This window comes from Podarcis gaigeae (genome assembly GCF_964106915.1).
Source record: "Podarcis gaigeae genome assembly, chromosome: 13".
NCBI classification, from domain to species: domain Eukaryota; kingdom Metazoa; phylum Chordata; class Lepidosauria; order Squamata; family Lacertidae; genus Podarcis; species Podarcis gaigeae.
In genome coordinates, this window is record NC_139689.1 from 53,568,750 (window position 1) to 53,596,742 (window position 27,993).

The following is a 27,993-nucleotide window of genomic DNA, read 5'->3' on the forward strand; positions in this document are numbered from 1 at the left end:
TTTGGCATAGCTCCAAAGTGTGCAGGCTGTTTATAACAATAGTCTACCAGTATTCTCTCCCCAATTACTAGAAAGAATGAAAGAAGAAAATTATTCAAACACGCAAATAAAATAAGAAGGACAGATTATTAAAAGTACAGGAATAACGGATAATGATAGAAGCATTCAGGGCACCATCAAAGAAAGAGCAACTAGTTAAAGGGAGGGCAAGGACTCAAGGACCCAGAAGGGGACATTTGCAACCAGCCAATAGTCATTCTTCTGCCACTTTCAGACATCCTGAGACCACTCCTTCTTCCAATCATGTATTAGCTACCTTCTTGGCCCAGTCGGTGGTTCCCTTCCTTCCACATGTTTTCGGCCATGGGGGTCAAAGTGTGCAATTGACTGTCTTCACCCATCCCAGAACCTCACCCACATCCTTGAGCTTTATCAGGTGAAACTCATCCATTAACACCTGACCAGACAGCATTCTCCACACTCCTGGGGAACTGACTTACAACAGTAGTGGAGTCCAAGTGCCTAAGTATACAGTCATACCTTGGTTCTCAAACGGAATCCATTCCGGGAGTCCTTTTGACTCCCGAAACCGTTTGAAAACCAAGGCACAGCTTCTGATTGGCTGCAGGAGCTTCCTGCACTCAAGCAGAAGCTGCACCAGACGTTCAGCTTCCAAAAAACGTTCAAAAACCGGAACACTTACTTCTGGGTTTTCAGAGTTTCGAAGCCAACATATCCGAATGTTCCACCACCTTGAGGTTTTTTCTACAATTAAGTGGTATATAAATTTTATGAAATAAATTCATTTGGAGTCTTCTTCCACTTGCTGTCTTCCAAGCAGAAAGCAAAAAACAACAACTTGGGATAAATAGGGGAAAGTGCTGTTAAATCAGGCAGGGCCACAAGGGAGGTGGGGAAATCCAACACTACGTTGCCATTTGCATGGCAGCTGTAGAAAATGGTTTTAGCAGTGCACCAGTTCCTAACAAACAGCAACAACAGCAAAGCCAGCCAGAGCCAGAAATAAGCCATTCGGTGGAATAAATGGGTGGGTCACCAGGACAGCCCCATATGGAGACTTGGGGACATGCAGGTGTTGGAACTGTTAGGGCAGAAGTGTTTTGTTTTCTCCCCAGCAGGACCCAGGGCCCATGAGCCACAGGTGGGGGAGTTTTAAAATTGTGGGCTCATAAAGGCAGAGAGAGTATGGGCAGGGGTGCCAACTAGAATAATATATGGGGGGCATGTAAGCCCCACTCTGCATAATCAATCACATGACACAGCACAAGCACACCATTTGAATGGCACTGACCATCAACTTGGGGGGGGGATGGCCACCTCAAATATTTTATGGGGGGGTGAAGAGACCTTGGCCCCTAGGAGTTGGCTCCTGTGGGGTGGTGGCAGAGCTCACTTCCAGGCTTATCCCAACGATTGTGTCATTGACTGTAATAAATAGATACATACACACACCTGCAATGGCCGTGGCCTCTCACCTGCACCACAGGACACAATTCCAAGCTTCTGAGCCCCTCCATTATAAGGAAACTTTGTTGCCCCTTGGAGATGATTTCTGAGCAACTAAAGGTGGGGAAATGCAGACAGGTAACTGCAGCGATGTTTTCTCCTTGCCCTTCTGTGACTTACAGCAGAAAGGTAAAGAAAGGAGGGATCAGGACAAGGCATGGAGCAGGCAAATAGACTGCAATAAGCTAAGCTGACTGACTGGTTGCTTTACTGGTAGGTGGAAATGAAGCTTCACATGCCCACTTCAAACAGCCCACCCCCCTGCTTTTGTACAGTTATCCGCAGAGCTGGCCGGCTCATGAGGTGGGGTGAAGCAGCTGCCTTGGGCGGTGGAAACTCAAAAGATGGAGCTAAATTCAAGGTGCTGGTGTGCAAATCCCAAACAGCATGGGGCCAGGATACCTAAAATATCATCTCACTGCTCATATACCCAGCCAGTAACTTCACTCTGTATGATCTGTATGATGCAGGCATCACCAGGTCTTAGCATGGTGGAGCATCCCTTTGGAACTCCATCCTGGTACAATCGATATTCAGAGGCATAATGCCCCCAACAGTGAAGGATAGATGCAGACATCATGGTGGGTAGCCACTGTGAATTTGCCTACCCCTTTAAAGCCACGCAAGATGGTGGTCATCACTACCGTGTGTGGAAATGAATTCCACAGCTGAAACTATGTGTCGTTTGAAAAAGTACTTTCCTAAACCTTTCCCCTGACTTGTCACTCAGGGCTGTGGGACTCGGAAAAGAAATGATATTATTTGGGGCTTGCTGGATTCTCACGTCCTGGGACTCTGCAGCAAGGCCAGCTGGTGCAGAAACAGGCAATGTCCTGGTTCAAGCTCAGGACAGGGCCAGGTTTGCATGTTAGCGGAGGGTTACGAGGCAGGTCCTGACTCAGCTGGTTTCCACAGCTTAAAGTTGACTGGAGGTCAAATGAAAATGCTTCTTTGACTAAAGAAAATTATTGAAGAAGAGGCAGCAGCTATTCTGACAACACCTATATTTAACGGCAATATAGCTTGTTTCGGGCTGCCAGAAGATACTTGGCTAAATTTGGGCTGGGAAATAAAAGCAGGAATATTCAGATGAACAGCATCCCACAGATGTCAGTGACAGTTTACCTTGGTTCCTGCAAAGGATTTTTGGGATAACTAAAACACAGGTGTGTTCATCATTCCCATAATGTGGTCAATCCCAACTAGGGCACCACACCTTTGCTATCCCTCATGTCCTGCCATGTCCCATCCCATCTCCTTTCTTTTCTACATTCCCAAAATATGTTATTTGATTGTTAATTTGTCTGAAAAGTCACTGGAACAATCCCCTAGTCCCAATACCCACTGCAACTAAACCAAGTGCCAATAGCTACATAATCATATGTTTTATTTGTTTGTGATATTTATAATACAGGGCTGGTGTGCATCAGATATGAATTCAGGTATCCATCAAGATACAAATGCAACACAACCTCAATGGTTATAATAAATATTTAGGAACAATGAGAGGCAGGAATAAAATAAATCATAATGCAGACTAAGTATAACCACTTGAAATCCCTGGGCAAATAAAAATGTTTAAATCTGGTGCCGAAATAATTATAATGCTGGAACTAGTTGTATCACTTTGGGGTGGGCACTCCAGAGGAGTTACCAGGTACCATGGAACTTAAAGGTAAAGGTAAAGGTACCCCTGCCCGTATGGGCCAGTCGTGTCCGACTCTGGGGTTGCGCGCCCATCTCTCTTAAGAGGCTGGGGACCAGCGCTGTCCGAAGACACTTCGGGGTCACGTGGCTAGCGTGACAAGCTGCATCTGGCAAGCCAGCACAGCACACAGAACGCCGTTTACCTTCCCGCTGGTAAGCGGTCCCTATTTATCTACTTGCACCCAAAACATGTATGATTTAACCAAGGACTATTGAGCATAATGCCTTATGGAAGTGAGTTGTGGGCAACTTATAACTGCCAAGAGTGATGCCTCAATGCCTCCCACACGCACTGGATCAGGAAGATTGTGGACATCACATGGCAGGACAGAGTCTCAGATAAAGATGTGCTCTCCCAAGCCCACATTCGCAGCATGTTCGTACTCCTGGCTTGGTAATGTCCACAGAATGGGAGATGGCAGCATCCCCAAGGATGTGTTCTATGAGGAGCTGGCTTCAGGCAACAAGCCCATTGGCTGACCAACTCTGTGTTACAAAGATGTCTGCAAACGTGGTGTGAAGGCTGGGCAACATCAACCCCACCATATGAAGCTAACCCTGAAGCCAGCTCCTCAGAGAGCACATCCTCGGGGATCCTGCCATCTTCTATTCCCTTGCAGATGACTGCAGTGCCTGGAGGCAGACAGTCAGGTCATGTATCTACACTAGAGACCAGAGGAGAAATGACTGCTGGGAGGAGCGCAGAGAGAAGAAATGTCATGGTGCAACTGCAGCAGCACTGCTGGATGCCTTCATCTTCCCCAGCTGCAGCAAAACATGTCTCTCCCTTATCAGTCTCTATAGCCACAGCAAGTGCTGTAACTCTCCCATGGTTTGACTTCACACCCAAAGGTGCACTCCTCCATTATCTCCCAAGGCAGACAGATACCAAGAGCTATTATGAAGAAAAAGCTTGGATCTGCAGTGTAATGTAGCCCTATTCAGAAGTATTTGCATGCCAAATCTGCATGCTGGGTTGCCCCACCTCTGGTGCCCATGTGTATAGCATGAATGTATGAACAAAGGAAGCCCTAGGGCACATAGCAAAACATATGAAGGTACCCACAAGCTCCAAACCCTGCAAGATTGGGGTAAAGCTGTACACGCACCGATACTTCAGCTTGGCAGCATTTCAGGCTGTATGGACAAATGCCAGGCAGGCGGGAACGCATAATATCTTTCACATTTTGTACAGTAAAATAGATCCATCACATGATGAGTGCCAGTTCTTTCAGTGCATTTTCTAAAACAGAGTCCACTCACATTCATTCAGTAATGCTTCATGAACAGAAATGGCCAAACATTGGCAAGTTGCTTATCAGTTATAATCAAAAAGTCATAAACTCCGTAATTAGATCCTATGTCAGGCAATGCTTGGAGCAAAACACAGAACAATCTTCAGTCTTAGTATGAGTCTGAAAATATTAAAAACATCAGCACATATCTCACAAATCTGTTACGAAGTACACTTGTTCCGTTGGCAATCACAAAATGTTCACCACCTCAAAAAACAGATATAAGTACTAACTCAGTACTCATATCCTCCTAACATATGTTGCCTGAACAAATAATACTTTTCATTTACGTGGCGCTTCAGAATATTCAAAGCATTTGATGTACATATTCCTAGTAATCTTTAAAACAGGCGTGTAAGGTATTACATCACTATATACATAGGTAGGGAGAAAGGATGAGGATAAGAGATGGTGACTTGCCAACGGCAAGTGTGTGGCTGATGAGAGATTTGAAGTGGGGGCTTTGCGCTTAAATGAGTGGCTGAAATGGGCTCTGTATTTATAGAGAGTATTTGTAACCTCCTCACTCATAAAAATATAATAGCTGCGTACAAAATGATGAAACCATCATAAATTTATAAAATAAAGGAAACTTATGAAATAAGCAAAAAAGCAGGTCGGTCAGGTTAATGAAGTGATAAAGCTAGAACAAAAAACAGCACAGTGAAAAGACCTTAATATTGATATGAAGTTTTCAATGAAGATTGTACAAAGTTTTTCTTTCCTTTCTATATTTTTATGTGGATTTTCAGGGTAGTTCTTTCTGTATTACATCTCTATCTTACTTTTAATGTTTTTCATAATAAAACAGAAAAAAATCAATTGTCTTCATAAGGAAATAGGCTCAAGTGTTCTCTTCCAAGTTGAAAATATTATTTAAAAGCATTCAATATTCAGCGTGTAATACAAAATGAAATTTTGTTTCTATGACTGTGCAAGGAAGGGGCTGCCTTCTCACACAGGCTTGCTTAATAGCCTGTGGCTAGTAGAAGCACATCGCCCGTTTGAATGGCGTTGAAGGAAGCAACGTGGACATTTGAATGAAGCCAGAAAAGGGGAAAGAAGTCTGGCTTTTCCAGTGGGATTGTGAAAGCAAGCTTTGGACAGCGGCACAGTGTTGCTTTTGCAAGACTGGCATCAAATGGCTCAGCTCAACTTGCAAATTGATAACTCTCCAGCAGACTCTCCTAACATGGAAAGCAAAACATGTCCAAGGTTATCCCTGAAACTCTCTGCTCTTAGAGAAGGAGGGACAAGTTTTCATATATGATCTGCCTTTTGCTTTTGTTCTGCTTATAATCTGATTTTTTTTTTAAAAAAATCCTTTCTCCTCATAGGGAAGATGATGGTCCAAACAACGAAACACGTTCCTATATAAAGATTTCTGTTGCCCATTGATATCCCTTTTTAAAGTAACATTTAAAAAAGAAATCTGTGATGTCATTGGAACAATCAGATTTCCTGCTTTACATACTGTATAATTACTACTATTCTAAACACTCTCTCCATTTAATTTATGACTCTGAAGGGCAGCTCAAAATTAGATGCATTTGGGTTCAAAATCTGACATGAGAAACTCTTGGAGGAAAAAACCTACATGTGGAAAATTTCCTTCTACACTAGTGGAAGATTTCCCTTTAATATGTTTCATTTGATAAGCAAGACGTGTCACCACTGTCAAATCATATTGCATTACAGTTCTTTCCTTTAACATGTTCTTGGGGGAATAGTGGATTATCCTATTTTCTTTGTCTGAATAAAATGTTTCAGATGTAGAGATAAAGATGTTCTCAGCTGAGCCATTAAACAGTGAAGTAAAATGAATCAACAGAGCAGAAGTAGCAGATTTAATTACTGCTTAGAGGTAGGAAGGAGAACTAATTACAGTGTTCATAAGCCACATGTCAATCTCCTCCTTAACCATGTGTTTTGATTATGCTGAGAGAAGCAGACTCAGCAGCAACACACAACGGTATAAAATATTTTCACAACAGAACTTTGTAGCAAGTTAAAAATGGAATTTCTGCAGAGGAAGGTTGGTTTCGGATAGTTTGTCCTGCTCATTAATTCAGTAATTGAACAGTTTTGTTACATGAGCAGTGCTCAATTAAAAAATGATAACAATAATAATAATGTGAATCTATTCAATGAGTATGTGGGACGCGGGTGGCGCTGTGGTCTAAACCAAAGAGCCTAGGACTTGCCGATCAGAAGGTCGGCAGTTCGAATCCCCGTGACGGGGTGAGCTCCTGTTGCTCGGTCCCTGCTCCTGCCAACCTAGCAGTTTGAAAGCACAAAGTGCAAGTAGATAAATAGGTACCGCTCCAGTGGGAAGGTAAACGGTGTTTCCGTGCGCTACTCTGGTTTGCCAGAAGCGACTTAGTCATGCTGGTCACATGACCCGGAAGCTGTACGCCGGCTCCCTTGGCCAATAAAGCGAGATGAGTGCCGCAACCCCAGAGTTGGCCACGACTGGACCTAATGGTCAGGGGTCCCTTTACCTTTACCTTTATTCAATGAGTAACAGATCATCAAGTTACAAGAGACACAGCCAGAGCTGCTTTGCATGCTACACAGAACTGGGGAGAAGCAGAGTTGGTATCTGCTCTCCATGTCTCCATGTTGCTGGGAGAGATGTCTTCTGATCTCCAAATTGGAAGAATGAGCATATTCCCTCTTCACACATGACCAAGACAAACCGCAGCAGCTCCTGAAGCTTCTGTGGAAAGCTTCTTTCAAGAAAACTGGCCATCAAGACAGAAAGGACAGTAATTATGTGAAGTCCACATTCAGGCAAGATGAGTTAGCAGAAATGATCCAAGTTTCTTTCATCATGGATGTGCCAATAATTCCCACCTCTGTATTTTTGTTAGCGCAGAGAAGTGTCATGGGGTCCTGCATTTTTCCTACTGTCCTAGTGTGTTTCTTTGTGTTAAGAATGTGCCATTAAGTGTGTGTCTGGTCCCAACCTCTTTTGAAATCTGCTCTCTGATAGATTTCCACCAAGCGAATGTGGCCCCTAGTTAATGCAAAAGTGAATGAGTTCAGGCAACAAATGTTGAGGGAGGGGATCTCCCCTTCCAGAGTTTCAAAAAATCTACAGTTCCATTACATTACCTGCCTATCTGTAAAAAGAAGAAGAAAGAAATACAAGCTTTGCATATACTCTACATAAGCAGCACTGAGTGAATTTACAAAGCAAGTGACTAACTGTGACAGTGGGAGTAAGATTGCGTCAGTTGACTCAGAAGTAAAAATTACTGTGTTTCGAGTATAAAGAGCTAGATAATATTTATTCACTGCTACCAAGCTAAAAATAATTCAATAATACCAACAACTCTTTTCCAGAGATCAGAGGCTTGTATGTGCATTTATACATTTTTATTTTGTTTTTCTTCTGTTACAAATAAAATACTATTTGTTATACGGTCACAAAAATATTTGCATAAGGCAAAGGAAGAGCCTTGGGTGAAATATTAATCTCCGGAAGATGTTTTTAAGTCCAAAAAAGCTTTGACAACCAGTCAGTGAAAACACTCATCACATTGCAAGTATTTGGAGGTGGTGATGATGCATAAATTGGTGCAAGGGGAAGAAATGGAGGCAGTGAGAGATTTTACTTTCTTGGGCTCCATGATCACTGCAGATGGTGACAGGAGCAACGAAATTAAAAGACAAGCAATGACAAACCTAGACAGCATCTTAAAAAGCAGAGACATCACCTTGCCGACAAAGGTCTGTATAGTTAAAGCTATGGTTTTCCCAGTAGTGATGTATGGAAGTGAGAGCTGGACCATAAAGAAGGCTGATCGCCAAAGAATTGATGCTTTTGAATTATGGTGCTGGAGGAGACTCTTGAGAGTCCCATGGACTGCAAGAAGATCAAACCTCTCCATTCTGAAGGAAATCAGCCCTGAGTGCTCACTGGAAGGACAGATCGTGAAGCTGAGGCTCCAGTACTTTGGCCACCTCATGAGAAGACTCCCTGGAAAAGACCCTGATACTGGGAAAGATGGAGGGCACAAGGAGAAGGGGACGGCAGAGGACGAGATGGTTGGACAGTGTTATCAAAGCTACTAACATGAGTTTGACCAAAGTGTGGGAGGCAGTGGAAGACAGGAGTATGCAGAACACTTCCTTGAATCTGGGAACAATGCAGATTACATTGCTGGGGTAACAGGAAGCATAAGATTTTATTTACTGGTGTAGCTGGAGCATGAAACTAACAGGAAGAATGGCTTCCACAGGTTTTTATTCACTCATGCTGGGAGAATGGAGGGGGGGGGATGCAGCAGCGTACCAGGGAGGGGGCTGGAGTTTTGCTCTGTGTCCATCAGCTTGTGTGCTGGCGATGGAGACCATTCTCTGGAAGCGTAGCACTGTGAAGAAGGACTTGGTATCCTCCTGGCAGAGGTGGGGAATGGATGCCCAGTGCCCCTGCCCTGACATTGCTACCAAAGAAAGCTTGGCCCACCCACTTCAGGACAAGAGCATCTCCTTTCTGCTCTCATGCAGGAAGGTTCTTCTTCCATTCTCTGTTGACACTCAACTTGTAGGGTGTTCTCCCAGCCCCAGGCAAATATTTCCATCCTCCTACCTGTTCTATTTACACAGAGTGCTTCTCCAGGAGCCACAGCGGTGGACAAAGGAGATCCTGGAAGAAAGAAGGTATCCTTGAAGCATGGCAGAACTCCAGGCTAAGGGCTGCTTCAAGGGAAGAATCCCTGAACATGTGAATGGTCTATCACAGAGCAAATTCAACTTAAAAAAAGAGATAATTCAGGTACTTTTGTAAACCAAGAAAATCTTTTAATGAAAATTATTTCAAACAAACCCAGAAAGGAAAATGGTTCTGGGACTAAGCCTTGGTTTGGAAGGTTTGCAAAAGTCAGCCCAGGGATTCCTTGTCTGGTACAGTTCTGCAGCTTCTCCTTTCATTGATATCCCAATTAATCCAGCCTCATGGATGGCTCATCCTGCACCCCAGGAGCAGGGCACCCGAGCGGCTAGCTACACTGCTGGGGGAATGCAGCAAGAAAACTACCCTTAATAGTCTGTTTTACTCAATCCCTTCTCCTCCTCCCTCCTGAACACAGGCAATAAGCACAAATAGGAGAGTCTTGTGCTAAACCCTTTGTCTGCAATGTGCTAGTTTTCTACTAGCAAGGACTTCTTCTTTTTTTACATGGAAGAGCATGAAAAATGAGACACCACCTGCAACTGGTACAATCCACTGTGGGCAAAAACAAGTAATCTTAAGAATTCCAGTCAGGTTTAAGGTGTTTAATGAAAATCTTTGTGTAGTAAATGGAGAAACTTGCATAGAATAGTCCTTCTATTCATGAATTAGCAATGAGAGCAGGGAGGTAAAGAGAATTAAAAGGGGAAATAGTCAACAGGCTTGAACTGGGTATGCAGTAACAAAAATATATAAACTAAGTAACCACAGAAAGGAGGGGAGGGAAGTTGAGGGAAATACAAATTGATAGTGTAAAGATTTTTTGTTTGTTTGTTTGTTTGTTTGTAAAATGAAACATAAAATGTAAAAAAAGCAATGAGAGCAATAATATTTTTATTGCTAAGGCCAGTGATGAAAGCTGCTATATTTGTATATATTTATAGCCTCCCCACCAACAGAACAATGGAACAATTTAGTGATGCTTCAGTCCTATGTACACACTTACCTATATACACTTAATCCCATTCAATTCAATCCTGTACAGTATGGTGCTGTGTGTATCTATTAATTCAGCACTATTTTTTCCATCATCCTGATAGCCAAAGCCATTTACTTTCAATGACAGTAAAAATTCAATTCCCCCCCAAAACTAAATTTTAACAAAGCAATTAAGACCCAAATATGACGCACAAAGATGCTCATTTTCCATGTGAGATTAATACATGCTTCACTGCAGTTTTTATTCAGCTAAATAACTGAATGAAATTAATTCTGGCAGCCACACTAATTGCTACCCCTTCAGTCCAGGATTTGGGCTGAGCAATTTTTTTGGGGGGGGGAGGGGGAAAGAATCCTCACCCTTTAGGAATGGATGAATTTAAAGAATTTTCATCTTAACTATAAGGTTCTTTTCTTCTTCCTAGGACATCAGATTGATGTTGTGTTATGATGTGGGATTCTCTTCCAGGAATGGGGCCGGAGAAGTTGAATCATGACTTGAAGTAACAGCAAAAAATAAAATAAAAGGGGATGGAGTGGGGGCTCAGCCACTCTGTATCTTAGGTAGATGAAATGGCTCAGGGCTGCAATACCTCAAGGACTGCCTCTTCCCATATAAACTGACCCAGACTCTGCACTCATCATCTGATACCCCTCTTTGCGTTCCTCCTTCACAAGAGGCCCAGACAGTGGCAACACAAGAACAGGGCCTTTTCTGCAGTGGCTCCCCATTTGTGGAAGGCTCTCCCCAGGGAGGCTCACCTGGTGCCTTCATTAAGTGCCAGGCAAAAACTTTCCTCTGTAACCAGGTTGTTGGCCTTTAACTATCTGTGCCCCTTTAGAAGTGGGTTGGGTGTTTTTAATGTATTTCTCTTTCTTCAGGTTTTCATGCATCTCTGTGGCGCTTGTTGTCTGTCTGTTGGTTGCTTTCTAAGTTGCTTTTGGGTGCCTTCAGCAAGATAAAGCAACTAACAAATTTAATTAATAACGACAACAAAATAATTCGCCAAAACCAGTAGTGTAATGCAGACATGATACCTACAATGGCTAGAATACAACTTAGCTTTAAAATTGCCTCAGTTGCATGCTTAAGACTCACACTCAACACAAACAGCACAGAAAATGCAAAGGTACTGCCATGTGTGAAAATGGTATTTTCAGCTCTAGTCTCAGCAACCTGCAATTTGTGTTTCTTTCTAGAGCTGTAATTAGCATCAGCAAAGATCTCTGATCATCAAACTTGCTTCGTAACCAAGTAATACCTTAATAAAGAAGGTGCTAGCGCTTGCCATGTGTTAAATTCAGGGCTCAGTAATTTGCTATCTTTTCTAGATCAGGAAATGATTGGCTTATTAGATTTGGAGAAACAAACACCTCCAGCTTCAACAAAAACATTGATTATAAGAAAACATATTGCAGCACCTGCTGTAATTAGGGCAAGTACAGATTAGGATCAGCAGCACTTGTCTATAACAATTAAGCTTCATACTGTGCAATAAAAGCTACCTATTTATAGACTATTTATTTCCTGATCTTTACTTATTCTCATACCACTGCTATCACCCCTGCTTATTTGTTAGCTCAGACCAATGTAGCTTCGCAATGGAAAAAGTTTGCAAAAGCAGTGCTTAATCCATCCAAAATAGAAAGCATCAATAAAAGTCATTTTGATATCATTTTTTCATGTAATTAGAATATACATGGTGGAAGAAACTTTTAGATTTCCAATATTAAACAGCAACAGCTGTCTTGAAACATTTTGGAGACTTTAGAAATTCATGAAATACACTAAGTGTAAGCAGCATTTCCCCCCGACAATTAGAAAATTCAGTAAGCATTCACTCTAAAAACGAGACACTTTAGAATTTGTTCAACAATATTATGTATGCACCATAAGAACTGAGATGAGATTTCTGTTCACCCATCTTTATTACTTTCCCTTTACCAAATAAGACTACCCTGAAAATAGCTGACTGCAGGTTTATATATAGTCTGCTAGCTAGAGGGATCACAAGGTCTCTCCGTCTCGCAACGTAATGCCTTTGCCTACAAGAACCCCATACATCTGTGTCATTGCGCAGCCATATTCTCACCTCTAGCTCTCCATCTGAATGAAGACTGGCTTCTGCCGTCCTCACAGGACTGGCATTCAGAACCCCAACACCCATTCTGCCTGCCCACCACATGATGCCCAGCATCACACAGTAGTGGCAAGCCTAAAAGCATCGTTCCAGGAGCATATGGGGGGGGGGGGAGCCTTCTTAGTAGCTGTGGCTTATAATGCCATTAGGAAGAAACACAAATAATAGAAAGCCAAATATTGAAGCCCCTAATAACAGAAAGCCAAATATTGATACAAAATGGAGAAAAGTGATACCATCTTCTATGGCTTGGGGAAAGTAACATTGAGAGCATTGTTCTTGATTGCTTCAAAGCAGCAGACTCCACGAGCCTTTTTTCTGAAAGGCCTTTTCTATCAATATCTTTATTTTTTAATATCCTTACATGTGACTCCAGCATAATGGTGCTAGGATTACTGAAGAAGCAATGCTTTTAGATTTCTTTTACTGTATGTCACCTTGGGAGCTCTTATTGAAGGATATCTTTCTGCACAAAAGGAGCATTTGCCCCACCCTCTCAAAGGACAGCAGCCTATTCTAATGGCAAATTAGGGTTCTTTAGTACGGCTTCCATTGCCTGTATACTGGAGAGTAACTGCATCTGTTCACTGCAAAGCACTATGTGGATGGAGAATATGAAAATGCTGAGAAAGTCAAGTACAAGGGGACCCCGAAGGACTATAAGGCTATCATTTAATTTTTATAAGAAATAAATAAAAGTTTCAAAAAATACATAAGTGGAAAAAGGTACAATTAATTTTTGTGTGAAATAAATTATGTTTTTAGTAATTACAGTGTACATATATTGTACATATTGCTGGCAGTATAAAGTAGATACTAAATATAAACATAAGGAACATGGGTGGCGCTGTGGGTTAAACCACAGAGCCTAGGGCTTGCTGATCAGAAGGTCGGCGGTTCGAATCCCCGCGACGGGGTGAGCTCCCATTGCTCGGTCCCTGCTCCTGCCAACCTAGCAGTTCAAAAGCGCGTCAAAGTGCAAGTAGATAAACGGCATTTCCGTGTGTTGCTCTGGTTTGCCAGAAGCGGCTTAGTCATGCTGGCCACATGAACCAGAAGCTGTACGCCGGCTCCCTCGGCCAATAAAGCGAGATGAGCGCCGCAACCCCAGAGTCGGCCACGACTGGACCTAATGGTCAAGGGTCCCTTTACCTTTACCTAAATATAAACAAAGATTGTTATAATTGATTTTTTTAATAATTATTTTTAAATATTAAATAATGGTGGATATTTTTAAATAGTGTGCTTCTACTGAATATTTTACACATTCACAGGTAGTTCTAAAGCATATTTCATGTGGTCCACTACATTCAGAGCTACCATTTGAATTCACTAGATGACTGTGCAAATCTGTCAGTAATTGCTTCTGCATCCAATTCATCTAACAATTCATTTTCAATGTGTAGCAACATGTATGATTCCAAGTTCTCCTAAGACGGTGAATTTGTTAGCCCTGTCTTTATTATATTTAGCTTTGAGAATGTCCTCTTACATTGGACAAGGAACTGATAGTGTGCGGATGACTTTATATGCTTTTAAATAAATATTGTATTGATTTTCCAGTATCGTTCCAATAACAGGTTCATTATAACAATGCCAATTTTATCCAATTAATACAGTTGTTAAAACCAATTATTTATATACTGAATTATACAATTTAGTTACAGTGGTCGCCTCACGTGCTAGATTTGATGGGTTACGGTCTCTTTTTTCTGCATTCCAAAATCTTAATAATTTCAATTACATTCCCTACAAGATAGTAATCCCTTATACAGCAGCTACAATCTTATGGTTTCAATTCATGTTAATATATTAAGTAATTTATAGAGTTTCAAGTGGGGTACACAGCCTGAAATCATAGTTCTTTCCTTCATGTGGTATCCCCCCCCCCCCATGATGTTATCCCAACCATAAACGGTGTGGTGTCCTTCATTCTTCCAACTGCTGATATTTCCCATCATGACTCGGGAGATGCAGTTGTCTCAGAGTTATCCAAAAGTCTCTGCATCACTTCGTCCCATGGTTCAAGAGCTTGTTAGAGCTCTCTCTGTTCCAACAAATAACTGTCCTCGCCATTTTTTTTTCCAAACTAGGAAGAGCGGTCTGATTCCAAACTGTCAATGACTAATAAGAAAACCTCTGACCTTGGAGCTGGCAGACTCCTTTCCTCTTTTCAGCTGAAAATTTATAGTCAGTTATCTTTCCAGTTAGATGACATTCCAAATTGTCTCAGTCTCCTTCGCATTCCTTATAAAATAACAGAGTGTGGGGTGGTTTTGGTCTATATTCCAACATAAAAAGGTAAAGGTACCCCTGCCCGTACGGGCCAGTCATGTCCGACTCTAGGGTTGTGCGCCCATCTCACTTTAGAGGCTGGGAGCCAGCGCTGTCCACAGACACTTCCGGGTCACGTGGCCAGCGTGACGAAGCTGCTCTGGCGAACCGGCACCAGTGCCGCACACGGAAACGCCGTTTACCTTCCCGCTATAAAGCAGTACCTATTTATCTACTTGCACTTTGACATGCTTTCGAACTGCTAGGTGGGCAGGAGCTGGGACCGAACGTCGGGAGCTCACCCCGCCACGGGGAATCGAACCGCCGACCATGCGATCGGCAAGTCCTAGGCACTGAGGTTTTACCCACAGCGCCACCCGCATCCCTTATATTCCAACATAGTCCTTTTTAAAGAGTGATGCTCCCCTTTCTCTCCATTCCATTCCTCTCACACACGCAGTTCGTTTAATGTTAAATTTCATGTTATTAGTCCAGTTTCTTCCACCCTCACTTTTTACGTTATATTTTGTATTTTTGGAGGGTTGCCAAATCAGAAACATACAAGAAAAACTTTGAAAAAACAACTGTAGGCTCCCCACTGTCTCTGGCACTGAATGAAACCTTATCTCAATTCTAACCTTTAAATCCTTTTAGCTGAGATCTTCCACTGTTTGTCGTCTTATCGCCTCCTGGGCCAGGAGTCGGCTTCACCTGCTGAGCAGCAGCCTGATGGAGAAGGCGGCAAAATGACTCCACTTGCTGCTGATCAGCCTTATTGCTCCTTATGAGAACCAGCTGGCTCCGGCTTTCTTAAGCAGCGTTTGCAGCCTCAGTCAGTTACTGGAAACAACATTTGTCATTCCTGACCAGACGTTGCTGCTGCTTGCTTCTCGTGAGCTTGGATCCTCAGCTTTCTTGACCCCTGGATTGTCTGACTACATGAACCGAGATACTCCTAACCTTAGGATTGGACCGGACCTTGTATACAGACTCTGCCTCCAGGCAAGCACCCCCCTGAGACTTGGCTGGTTGGCTGGCTTCTCCCTCCACTGAGCTCTGCCATGCCTGGCAGAACAGGACTATGACACCATAACCACAAGGAGGTGCAGTGCCTGCTTGAGTTTACAAACTGCTATTGTTCATTCATCCTCCATTTTGCTCAGGTGACAGCGCCTCTTAACTGCCCTCCTTTGGAAAAAGTGTGTTTGTCTGGGACAGTTTGGCTCAGGGGGCATTAGACACCATGAAAGCTGCATTCTCTTCACAACCCATCCTTCGGCAACCTGACCCAGCAGGGCCATTCGTGGTGGAAACAGATGCCTTGGATGTTGTAGTAGGGGCAGTGTTACTGCAGGCCGACCCACAGTCTTTGGTGGTCTTCACCTGTGGGTACTACTCCCAAAACTTCAACTGGCAGAGTGGAATTATGGCATAGGACTACGACACTAGCACATGCCTGTACAATTAAAGCCCAATTAGAAGGATATCCTCTGCTTCCAGGAACGAATCAGGGGGTCATGGAAGTCAGAATGCTTCATGCACCCGGTGCCTTTGTCTGCCCTCACATTCCATGGGGAAGCAAGTGCCAGACCGCAGGGCAATCCACAGGTGAGACCGCGTTCCTCTCCCATCCAGAGAGGAAGTCAACGAATGAGTTCCCCCATTATTCTTTGTTTATTTCTGTCTGTCTCTCCCTACAATGTCGAGGGAGACCTCCATTCCATGGCGCAGGCAGAAACAGGAAGCCATGTCATGAGCTGGTGTTAGTCCACTGTGCTTCATTAAGTCCAGGGTCAACGTAGCCGTCTACCAGGCGATTTTGGAGCACTTCATGCTTCCTTCCGCAGACAAGCTTTATGGGGATGCTGATTTCATTTTCCAGTAGGACTTCGTCACCTGCCCACACTGCCAAAAGTACCAAAACCTGGTTCAGTGCCCATGGGATTACTGTGCTTGATTGGCCAGCAAACTCGCCTGACCTGAACCCCATAGAGAATCTATGGGGCATTGCTAAGAGAAAGATGAGAGACATGAGACTGAGCAATGCAGAAGAACTGAAGGCAGCTATTGAAGCTTCCTGGTCTTCCATAACACCTCAGCAGTGCCACAGGCTGATAGCATCCATGCCACGCTGCATTGAGGCCGTAATTAATGCAAAAGGGGCCCAAACCAAGTACTGAGTACATGTGCATGCTTCTACTTCTCAGAGGTCCAATATTGCTCTATTTGCAGTCCTTGTTTTGCTGATTTCATTTAATAATCTAATTTTCTGAGATTGTTAATTTGGGGTTTTCATCAGCTGTACGCCATAAACATCAAAATTATAACAAATAAAGGCTTGACACATCTCGCTTTGCATGTCATGAGTCTATCTCATATATTAGTTTCACCTTTTAAGTTGAATTACTGAAATAAATGAACTTTTCCACAATATTCTAATTTTCTGAGTTTCACCTGTATAAGCTCATTTGTCATACTTTTCTTCTTCCTCTTAACTGGCAATGCTGTTTCCAAAGAGTCCATTTCCAATGTTTGATTTTCATCCATATTCAACTGTGAAATCGTGTTATTACATTTATTTACAAATTCCAGTGCCTTGCTGTGAAGGTTATCAAATGTTCTTGTCTGTTCCTTTGCTTTGGAGAGCTTCAGGAGGACTCCTAGTCATGTCTTGGTATGTTAACTCCCCCTTGCAACTGTCTCACCCTGTTGTGGTCTCAGTCCAGGGGGCCTATAGCAATTCTTCCTGTTCCCGCTTTAAGGGAGTCATTCAAAAAGTAAAACAAAGTAACATAAAGTAAAAAAGTATAATAACTCACTTGCTTTGGGTGCTGCATGAGAGAGCAGAAAGCACCGTATTAGGCCAGTCTCACCCTCTCTCCTTGCCCAAACAGCTGGGCTTTTTTTTTCTCCCCTTGAGTGTGTTAGCGGCCTTTAACCCAAGTAAAATGGCCAACTCCATTCATGCTAATGCAACAACGTCACCTGGTGGCCCTGACCAATGTTGCAGCCTTACAAAATAAGGTTTTCAAAGCACGTGCTTGCATGTGACAGGGCCACCTTGGGGTCTGCGACGGCGCAATGGCATTCTCCCCTGGCACCCTTGGGCGTGCCCTCACTTAAATACAGTGCACCCACCTCACAGAACACCAATGCCATGAATTCCTACAAACTACCCCAGATTATCCTGTGGGGGACTTGTGTGAGGGAAAACTTGGAGTCTCAGGCAGGATTTGATCAAATAAATGAGAGATTTTATTCAACCAAGGAAGTTTATGACACAAAGTGGGTAAAACATAGGATACTTCGGATTATAATGTTATTTCACTTCCGTTCTTTCTCAGTTGTTGCACAGCTGTTGCCGCTTAATACTTTTCTTCTTAAACAAGGTGGTACTTCCTGTCAGTTACACACCCCTTTGACTTCCCTACTCCTGAGGTCCTCCAAGTAACAGACCCAAGGGGTCTCCACACCCCTCTTAACTGGTTTGGGAGTCTTCTCTTTTTGTAGAAGAATCTCTCCCCTCCTGACTGGAATGAGACCGAAGTAGACTGGGTCCTCACAGCTTCCATTTCTCCTGGCTCAGCCTCCCAGTTAATTCCTGGCCTATTACACTTACAGGACACCACACCCAGTCCTTCATGCTACGCTCAGAGACTCCTTTCTCCAGCTTGTGATATATTCCTCAGAGTGGATGTTCCTACCCAGAACCACCTCTCTCTCCTCTCTCTCCCTGTCTCCCAACCTACTAAACTGTCTCTCCAAATCTCCTCCTTTTCAACCCCCTTTCCTGGAACCCCAGCCAATCAGAGGCTGCCGTTTGTTAACCATTTGCTGGCAGGGGAAAAAGAAAAAGAAAGCACTTGTTGACCCAACCTGCCCAGCAAAACAAACTTTCCCATCACATGGTCCTTTGAGAATTTTACTATATTGGAACTTCTACTATATTTTTCAAGCTACTAAATGTCATTAACATTTTTAACATACTGCCTAATGTTTAAGGGGGCCTACTTGCCATTGGGCAAGCTGACACACTGGCCAGTCCACCAGCTGGGATAGAGAGAGTGTGTGGATGTCCATTTAAGGCAACATGGTGCCACAAGCTGATCAAATGTTCTATAGGCACCATGAACAGAGAGTGATTATTTTCTGACCTTCCACTTATTAGTACACTCACTGGACTAACCTGACATGTGTCCAAGGAATTAATACATATATTTTATCATTTTCACCATCTATTCCTATACTGCAGGACGCAATATACCCTGGGATGACAGCAAACAATGTTAGGAATATGGAAGTGAAAGAAAAGCTTAAAATAAAATGGGCCTACCTGCAAAAAGAATATGTAGCTTTAAAGCAATTCCTCACACTTTCCCTTTCTGGTAATAATTGTTACACTCAGGCGAGGCTAGAGTATTTTGAACTTCTGGTTGACATTTCTGAAAAAGAAATGGAGGCATAAGCTGCAAAAACCAAAAACTGAATGTGATTGCTAACTAAAGATTAACTACTAATTGACTAAATCTAAAAGTTGCATTTAATATTTAAATATTCAGTGGAAGCTGTAAGGGCCAAATACTCCCACCACTTACCCATACTGGGTCCTAGAGCTTCTAAGAGATCACCTCTGGTCCTGAGCATGAATATAAGAAAACTTTCCTTTTCGCCCAGGATTAAACGTAAACTATTAATTGACCTTAAAGAAAGAGGGGAATTTTCCCTGCCAGATTTGAAACTCTACTATGAGGTGGCCTGTCTCTCCTGGATCCAGGAATGGTGTATACTACAAAATACTGACCTAGAACCCTTTTAGTTTGACAATTGTTATGGCTGGCATGCCCACTTAGGTTACAACAAGGTCAAGGTACACAAAACCATGTTATAAGGAAACCTCAATATATGGTTTGGGCAAAATATAAAGATCTGCTTGAACCCAAAACCCCATGGTGGATATCTCCCCTAGAAGCACTGGCAGTGAAGAAGAAAAATATGAAAGGGAATTGGCCAACATACAAAGTATTGTTAGGAGGAAGAAAATCAGATGAAACTAAAAGGTTTTGAAGAAATTAGGGTATATCTTTAAGATTGGTTACATCATCAACTCCATGAGATATTTAAACTTGATAAAGGAAATGGTTTTGCGACGGAGCCTTCCAGATTGAAAGAAGAATTTATTAACTCCAAAGGAAAAACTCTTTCTAAAATTCATAGACTCCTCCTTGTCTGGGAAGTCAAAGAGGAGGAGGTAAAATCAGTTACAGATAGGTAGCCGTGTTGGTCTGCCATAGTCAAAACAAAACAAAAAAAAATCCTTCCAGTAGCACCTTAAAGACCAACTAAGTCAGTTCTTGGTATGAGCTTTCGTGTGCATGCACTTATCTGAAGAAGTGTGCATGCACACGAAAGCTCATACCAAGAACTGACTTAGTTGGTCTTTAAGATGCTACTGGAAGGAATTTTTTTGTTGTTGTTTTGAGGTAAAATCAGTAATGGTTAAATGCGCTCAAATGGGTAATATGAAGTTTACCGTGTGTTATGTATTGAAAGAAAATTTTATGAAAATGCAATTCCGCTGGTATTTAAGACCATTAAAACTATCTAAAATGTATAAAAATACCTCAAGTAAATGTTGGAGATGTGGGAAAGCGGAGGGTACAATGCTACATATGTGGTGAAACTATAAGAAAATAAAGAAATTTGGGGAGGTAATTTATAACGAGCTCAAAAAGATGTTTAACATCTCTTTTATTAAAAAGCCGGAAGCTTTCCTTTTGGGTATACTAGGTTCAGACATCCTTAAAACGGCGAGGAAAATATTCTTGTACGCCGGGGTAGCTGCAAGAATATTAATTGCTACACACTGGAAAGGGGACACAATCCCAACCAAACTGGAGTGGCAAAGCAAACTATTAGAATATGGTGAGCTGGCAAAAATGACAAGGAAATTGAGAGAACATACTGATTAAAGAATGGGACATGTACAAAAAATATCTTAAGGAACATTGTAATAACAGGACGTCAATGGTAGGCCTTGAATGATCTCTGTGGTACAGTAGAAACTCATAGAATAAGTCATCAATGCAAATTAATAAATGAAAACTGAAAGCGCACTTGAAGAAATAGGTGGTAGATGCATGCTGGGGTGATGGGAAGTCATTACAGATGTAAGAAGACTTTAATGTGATTTGATGAATTTTTTTATTATTTCTGGATTTTTGTTTCTTTTAATTTCAATAAAGCATTAAAAAAAACAACTTTGCTTTTCTCAATTTTTTTGAGAACACACTTTCTAACTACAGGGGTCTTGCACAGCCCTCACCCATTTGAATTGGGCTTGTACATGAAAGCCACCCAGTGGATTTCACACCAGTATGGAAAGAGCCAGAATGAAGAGGTGCCACGCCAATTTGGTAGACATTAGATTCTTGAGGACGCTGCTTACAGCCCTCCACAGCAGTCTTAACTTAGTGCTGCAATAGCAAGGAACGAAAGGAAGCCAGTTTTAAAACACTGAAACGACACTTTACTAAACCATGTGAAATACAGAAATGTGGAAATTAACAAGGTATTGTAATGGTTATATGGGGGTTACTCGTGCGTAAGTTGCCGCCACTCCTGGCTAGGTGGCCTGGTTAAACCTTTCCTGGCTGGACAGCCCCTCACTTCGTGGCTGTTCAGTCGCTGGCAGAATCCGACAGTGGGCGTTTCTTCAACCTTTTCCAACATAAAAGTTGTTTGACGCCCAGTCTCCTCCTACTCTCCCTGCGCGGAAGTCTTCTGCGCAGGGAGGGCGTGGGTAGCGGAGGACCTGTGCTCTCCCCGCTGGTGTCCAGTGAAGAGTCTCTGAGCCTGCTTCCCCCATTGGCCCCCCTCCCTCCCTGGTGTTGCGCTGATTTTCTTCCCCAACAGGAGACCTGCCTCTCTCCCTACTTGGCCCCTCTCCAGCATCGTTGTGGAGCCTCGCCTCCTCCTCTCGTTCCGATGGCAGTTCCCTGACAGGTATATTTCAGGAAAGCTAACATGCACACAAAACGGACTAATTCTTGCCTTCCACAGCAGTCTTTGTTACACATGGTATATGAAGCAAGAATTTTTTAGAAGACTGAAATGACACCTGCCTAAACCACCACAGCATACCCCACAACCGTCCTGTTTTTACTGGGATATTCCAATTTTTTTAAATAAAAAAACATTCCTGGCTTCTGAAGATGGCGTGCCACTCCACTTCCCACTTTCCCTCTCTATGGTTACTGTGGAGATCTGTCAGTGCACTGTGACAGTGGCAGGCAGGCGGCTGAGGTGGATGGGGATAGTGGCTGTGAGGGGCATGGTGGAAAAACCTCCATGATCAGGAAGGCTCAGGAAAAGGCCTGTGGATGTGGGCAGGGGGGCAGATGTTGAGACTACATCTGGAATGTGGAGGGTGGAAAGTGGGAAGGGTGACTGTCTTCCAGGGGTAGCTGGGAGGGAGATGGGGGGCTCAAATGGGGAGTGGGAGCTTTGTGAAGGAGGGAGGTGGGTGGGTGACTGGGAACATTCACCAGAGAGGGGTGGGGGAAACGAGGAATGGAGGGGGTAGAGAGGGCTACAGCCGAGTGGGGTCCTTGGCAGCTGAGAAAGGGGAGGAGGCAGGGTGGCACTGGTGAAGAGCACTCAGGGTGGGGGGGGGGCAAGCAGGACTGCAAAGGTGGGTGCAGAGAAGAACAGAGAAAATGGGCTGGGTTTGGTGGTCTGGATCGAGCAAGATGTGTGTATGTGTTGGGGGGGGGCAAGACACAAATCCGTCTCTACAAGGGGAAAATTTGATGGGGGAGGAGGTTGGGCTTGAGTCCCAATTTTTATCCCCGGGTTAAATATTTGCCATAGAGAATATGGAAATGTGGAAGTTCAGATACTTCATTCACTAAATACTATACTCTCCAGCTAAACACACAAGCCTATAATCCTGATACTTACAGCCAGACCAGTCTAAAAGTCACATAAACACTGAGAACTGCATTAACAAATGCATTGAACATATACTTCCTGTGAAATACCACTCACAATGGTGTCAGTGGAATTTGGTTATGGTACAAAGTTCAGTTCTCTCACAAAGGACATTTTCCACAATAGACACATTTAAGTAAAATAAGATGTTTAATGCCCAACTATTAGAATGGTTTACTTGAAGCACTGCACTTATCCTGTCAGCAGGTTCTTAAGAAACACCTATTTTAAGTCTGCTTATAGCTAGGTTAACAACTCTCTCACTTGAAATCTGGGATAAAAGATTGTAACTAGAAGCAATTTAATTCATTCAATGTACTTAAAAAAATATTAATTTAGCACTTGAAACCTGCTCTTTAACTGAGTTGTTCCACCAGAAGGGAAGTTGTAAATGGAAATACACCAGGGATTCAATTTGTGTTACTCTATCATGCCAGTGTTTTTGTTTTTATTTTAGGGCTATTACTGTTTCAAGCTGCTATCAAGTTGCTTCCTTCCGTGAACCATATATATATATTTGCCTGCTTTTCAGTCAAAATCATAGGCCACTTTTCAAGCCAATTAAAATCCATTGGCATTCCAAGGAGAGAGTTCCAGCTCCAGGGCAGGAGAGAGTGCCAGGGGAGGCAAGTCTTTATTTCAGTGAGCTCAGAAGCAGAGTGGCCAAAAGAGCCAGCCTTGCTCCCAGTCTTGAACCTGGGGGGGGGGGGCTGCACAATTGGTGTTAAGACCCTGCTCATCTCTGCAGTTCCAAAGCTAAGGAGGTTTTCCTGTTGCTTCTTAAGGTAGGGCCCAAACGAAGGAAGGGGATTTCAACTGAACATTATTATGCCAATAAAGGCTGAATGAATGAATGAATGACTTGTGACGAAGCTGGAAATCCAAGTAAAGACTTTCTTTACAGGCTTTGGGAACTGACTGCGTTTAATGAATGGGCTGTTTTTATTGCAATTATTTGTATGGTTGTAATATATTTTTTATGTATATGTATAGTTTTAATTATATCAATGTTTAATTGTTCCTTAATGCTTGTTTTTCTTCTATGTTTTTAGCTGTTCTTATTTTTATCTGTAAGCTGGCTTGAGTCCCTGTCAGGGGAAAACGAGGGGAATGAATAAATAAATAAATATATAATAATATCTACAACAACTTCCTTAAGGCAGGAGCAGTTTGACAGTGGAGCAGGCAGCCTTAGAAGTTGGTGGACATGTCTTCATTAGAAGTCTTTCACACATTATATGTTCATTTCCCAGACCCTCTTGTGGATGTGGTAGAACTGGATTTTACTATTAGAAGTTGGTGGTTTTACATACCTGAAAGTACAGGGGGAAAACCTTTTTTCTCGAATCTTTATTAACATAAAACATTTACAGGTATACAACAAACCCTTTTGAAGCAACTCCCTATGTGTACATGACAGTGTAACCAAATCTGTGACAAAACTGTTAAGAATGCTGCCTAGCTAGGCCAAACCAAACCAAACCAGAAGCTATTACTAGAGTATTTGATTAAATGCAGGGCTTAATCTCAAAGAAATCATCAGCAGCCAAATAGGAACAGCTGACCAAGTAAAGCTTTTTATTGGAGTGCAGTGACAGGATTAAGGAAATTACCCAAACTAGGTCAAAGAAGTAGAGAGGCAGTCAAACTTCAGCTGTTCTTGCTTGTTTGTTACACAGTACAAGCAGGGCTTTTTCCGCCAGCTCTGTAGTGCTGGGGTGCTGTCCCCCCGCGCAGCGCTCAGGCTGCACTACAGAGGTGTCAGGAGGTACGGCATTTGGGGCTGTGGAGTTTATTTTTCTCCTGCAATGGTAGGGGGAGCGGAGAAGTCCTCCCCCTAAAAAAAGGTCAACAAGTTCTGGCACTTCTTTTTCTAGAAAAGTAAAATCTGGGGTTATTAATCATGCAAGTACGTATGTGCTATGTTAGTTAATTTACGCAAATGAAGCATGCACATCAACACAAATGGATACATTAAATGAAGCAAGTGAGTTCAGAGTCCAAAAGCTACACCCAATCTTCTTTCCCTCTTTGCCAAAACGCTTTCCCCTTAAACGAAGCATCTATGTCAGCCTGTGTTTCATCCCTGAGACACACGGTAACAAAATATGAATTGCAAAGATAAGACAGGTCAGCCAGCACAAGGAGCCTTCTCTTTCCCTAACGCCGTCTGCACTGCAAGGCGGGAGGCCAAGCTCATCCCATTCATCAGTTCTTGTTTTCAGCCTTGCACTGACATGTCAGGGTAGTTATATATATTCATTCTGCCTGCTCTGCCATCACAATCAGATTTGTAAGCTAACTGCTCAACTGTCAGGTTTGCTGTGAGTCACATTTTATTTTAATAAAAACCTCTTGAGAGGGAGACAGATTCTCGATTAAGTACTTACTGGAGAGTCTGAGCTTGGCTAAGTGAATTCCATTTAGTCTTAGGGCTTGAAGATAAGTGAACCAATATGAATTATTGGCAATCCAGATATATCATGGGCAATAAATTTAATTGTTACATGTTACATCCAACTTTGCACAATCAATACAATTTACTAAATAAGTATAAGGCCATGACTTGAGAATGGTCTCCTCAGCAGACAATTGCATAATCCAAACATAGGTAGGCATTTGTATTTATAGACAATAAGGAGGGTTGCAATGATCTTTTGGAAAACTAAAGGAAAAATAAATCATATGAATTTTTTTCAAATTATTTATGGACTGACTCCAGGATATTTACTTAGAAGTAAATTTCAGAGTGTTCAAAATGTTATGTGCCTTCATCATACTTGGGGAAGGGGGCACCCCAAGTATATAATGTATAATACTATTGGCAAATTATTGCTTTTTCATACCGCCCCCAAGACTAAGAGCTTCCAGGTGCTCCAGAATGTTGAGGACATAGAGATAGAAGAATTTAGAGTAAATCATAGTCTAGAGAGGAATCTTCTGAGTTCACACTGAACCCAGGCACACAGGAAGGAAACACATGGCAGCCCAAGCACATCTACACTAAAACCATGAATTTCTGCATTGTTTCCTATAGGCAATTCTCATTTAAGTCTTGGGAGGAGGAAGGTATAAAAATTAATCTATGGTTGAAAGCAGCGGAACCATGGAACATATCAGCTGACCATGGGAATAGGTGCCAACTCCCTGGGGCCCTGGGTGCCCAAGCACCAACAAAATTCCCCATGAAGGGGCCAGGCACCCACAAATTTTGGTTCCAGGGTCATGCACACTGCATGGCACCCACGGCCCCAGGCACCCACGGAGGGAGAACAAATGAATTGTCTTCTTGAGGCCCCAATACCTATAGCACCTCCAAGGATGCACAGCATGAAGTTAAAAATAAATACCGGTAAATCCACAGTGTGCTATACAGCAATAAAAGCACAGGTTCAGGGCTAGCCCACGCTAGCAGCCAGCCATGGTCCCGAGCATTTTATTAAGTGGATAAAGGTTTCAGGAGAACAAGAAAGGGAAAAGGTATCCTTCACAAGCCCAAACGGTGCTACAAAGCTCCTGTTCCAGGCTAACTGGAACCACAGAGCACCACTCCTGCTCCCTTGTTGCAGACCCCACTTTGTAATACAACTATATTCCATCAGAATTTCAATGTGTATTGACGTCCACTAGCTTGTCAGCAATCTTATGCATGCTGAATCTGGAGTAAGTAAAATAGAAATTTGCAGGATGTGTGCAGACCAGGATTAATAACATTTTCCTTATCAGTTAGGGCAAAATCAGAGGTAACTGGTCCAGGCCTCTTAGTTTGTTCATGTGACTGCCTCCTTCACATATCAAGTGGAAGCGAGGTCTAATTTTGACATGAAAAGGGGGCATTCAAGGGAATTCAACTCTTATCCCACATCTCACCTCTGGAGAGCCCTGAAAAATTCTCCTAAACCAGGCTTGAGAAAGAACTTTTGAGGTCTATTAGGCCACACTTCTAGGGAGAGGCTAACTAATGTGTATCTGAAGAAGTGTGCATGCACACAAAAGCTCATACCAAGAACTGACTTAGTTGGTCTTTAAGGTGCTACTGGAAGGAATTTTTTTTGTTCCAAATCTAGAATGTTGGTTGACTACCTTGTTCCAACCGGCTTTGGGGAACTGACTGTTTTTAATAACAGGGCTGGTGCCATACGGTTTTGCTGTGATTGTCTGTGTGGTTTAAATAGGTATCATATGAATAGACACATATGCTTTTTTTTTTCCATATAATTTTTATTAATCCACAAATGAAATAAAAATAAATAATAACAAAACAAAAATCCACAAATAAAACAAAACAATTTGCATAAGTTTCACATCTTTTCCATTACTTATTTCTCCTTTGGACTTCCCTCAACTGTTCCGTAAATCATTCGTAGCCGTGATTTGATTACACATTTCTCCAGTTTGCATTGACATTATTTATCTCCTTTTTTCCCCCTATTCTCTTTAGACAATACTTCTTACTTTTCTTACAGTGCTTCTTTAAATCCCTTAAGCGTCATCTGTCCTTCACTTAAACATTCCAGATATTCCACAAATTTCCCCCAGTTCTCGATGAATTTTTGGTCTCTTAAGTATCTGATCTTCCCTGTCAATTTGTCTAGCTCTGCGTAATCTAACAATTTTATTCTCCACTCTTCTATGGTCGGTATATCTTGCTGTTTCCAACCCTGGGCCAGTAACACTCTTGCGGCTGTGATTGCGTATCTAAAGAATTTGCAGTCTTCCCTTTTTATCTCGCTTCCTACCATTCCCAACAAAAAAACTTCTGGTTTTTTCGTAAATGTGTATTTTAAGATCTTCTTTAACTCATTGTATATTTTCTCCCAGAAGTCTTTCACTTTCTTACAATCCCACCACAAATGGAAGAAACTGCCCTCTTTATCCCTGCATTTCCAGCACCGATTGCATGTCTTGTACATTTTTGCCAGTTTCACCGGCGTCATGTACCATCTATAGAACATCTTCATCGTGTTTTCTTTTAACGTCATACAAGCAGTGAATTTTAATCCTTCGTTCCACAGTTTCTCCCACTCTTCGAATTGTATATTATGACCCACATCCCTGGCCCAGCTGATCATCACCGACTTCTTCGTCTTCTAAATTCCAATGTAACAACAGTTTATACATTTTAGATAAATTTTTACCATCACTATCAATAACCTCACTTTGAAAATTCGATTCCTTATCCGCTAAACCTCGTTCTTTACTGTCTTTCTTAAACATCTCATTTATTTGGAAGTAGTGCAGCCAATCGTATACATGTTCTTTTACCTGCTCATACGGTTTTATTTTCCACTTTCCCCCTTCCTTAAATAACAGTTGACCATATGTTATCCAATTACTTCTCATATTGATTCCCTTTACGCTCATAACTTCTAGTGGTGATAGC

The 27,993-nt window shown here is 42.4% G+C and overlaps 1 protein-coding gene across 12 annotated transcripts in view; it reads right to left on the reverse strand.

The window, feature by feature from the left end:
- The window catches only part of LOC310830079 (poly(rC)-binding protein 3-like), a 238,217-nt gene that overhangs the window by 81,500 nt on the left and 128,724 nt on the right, over window positions 1–27,993 (reverse strand). Inside the window, exons 3-4 of one of the 12 annotated variants that reach the window (XM_083709613.1) lie at window positions 18,955–19,063; window positions 9,127–9,183 (exon numbers count right to left, since the gene is read on the reverse strand). The exons of 7 other annotated variants lie outside the window; for them this stretch is intronic. The gene's annotated coding sequence lies outside the window, so the exon portion shown is untranslated. Of the gene's footprint in view, window positions 1–9,126; window positions 9,184–12,299; window positions 12,323–15,259; window positions 15,348–17,440; window positions 17,558–18,954; window positions 19,064–27,993 lie in introns of those variants that run through there. 4 more of the 12 variants (XM_083709611.1, XM_083709596.1, XM_083709612.1 and 1 more) reach the window with 4 other exon arrangements.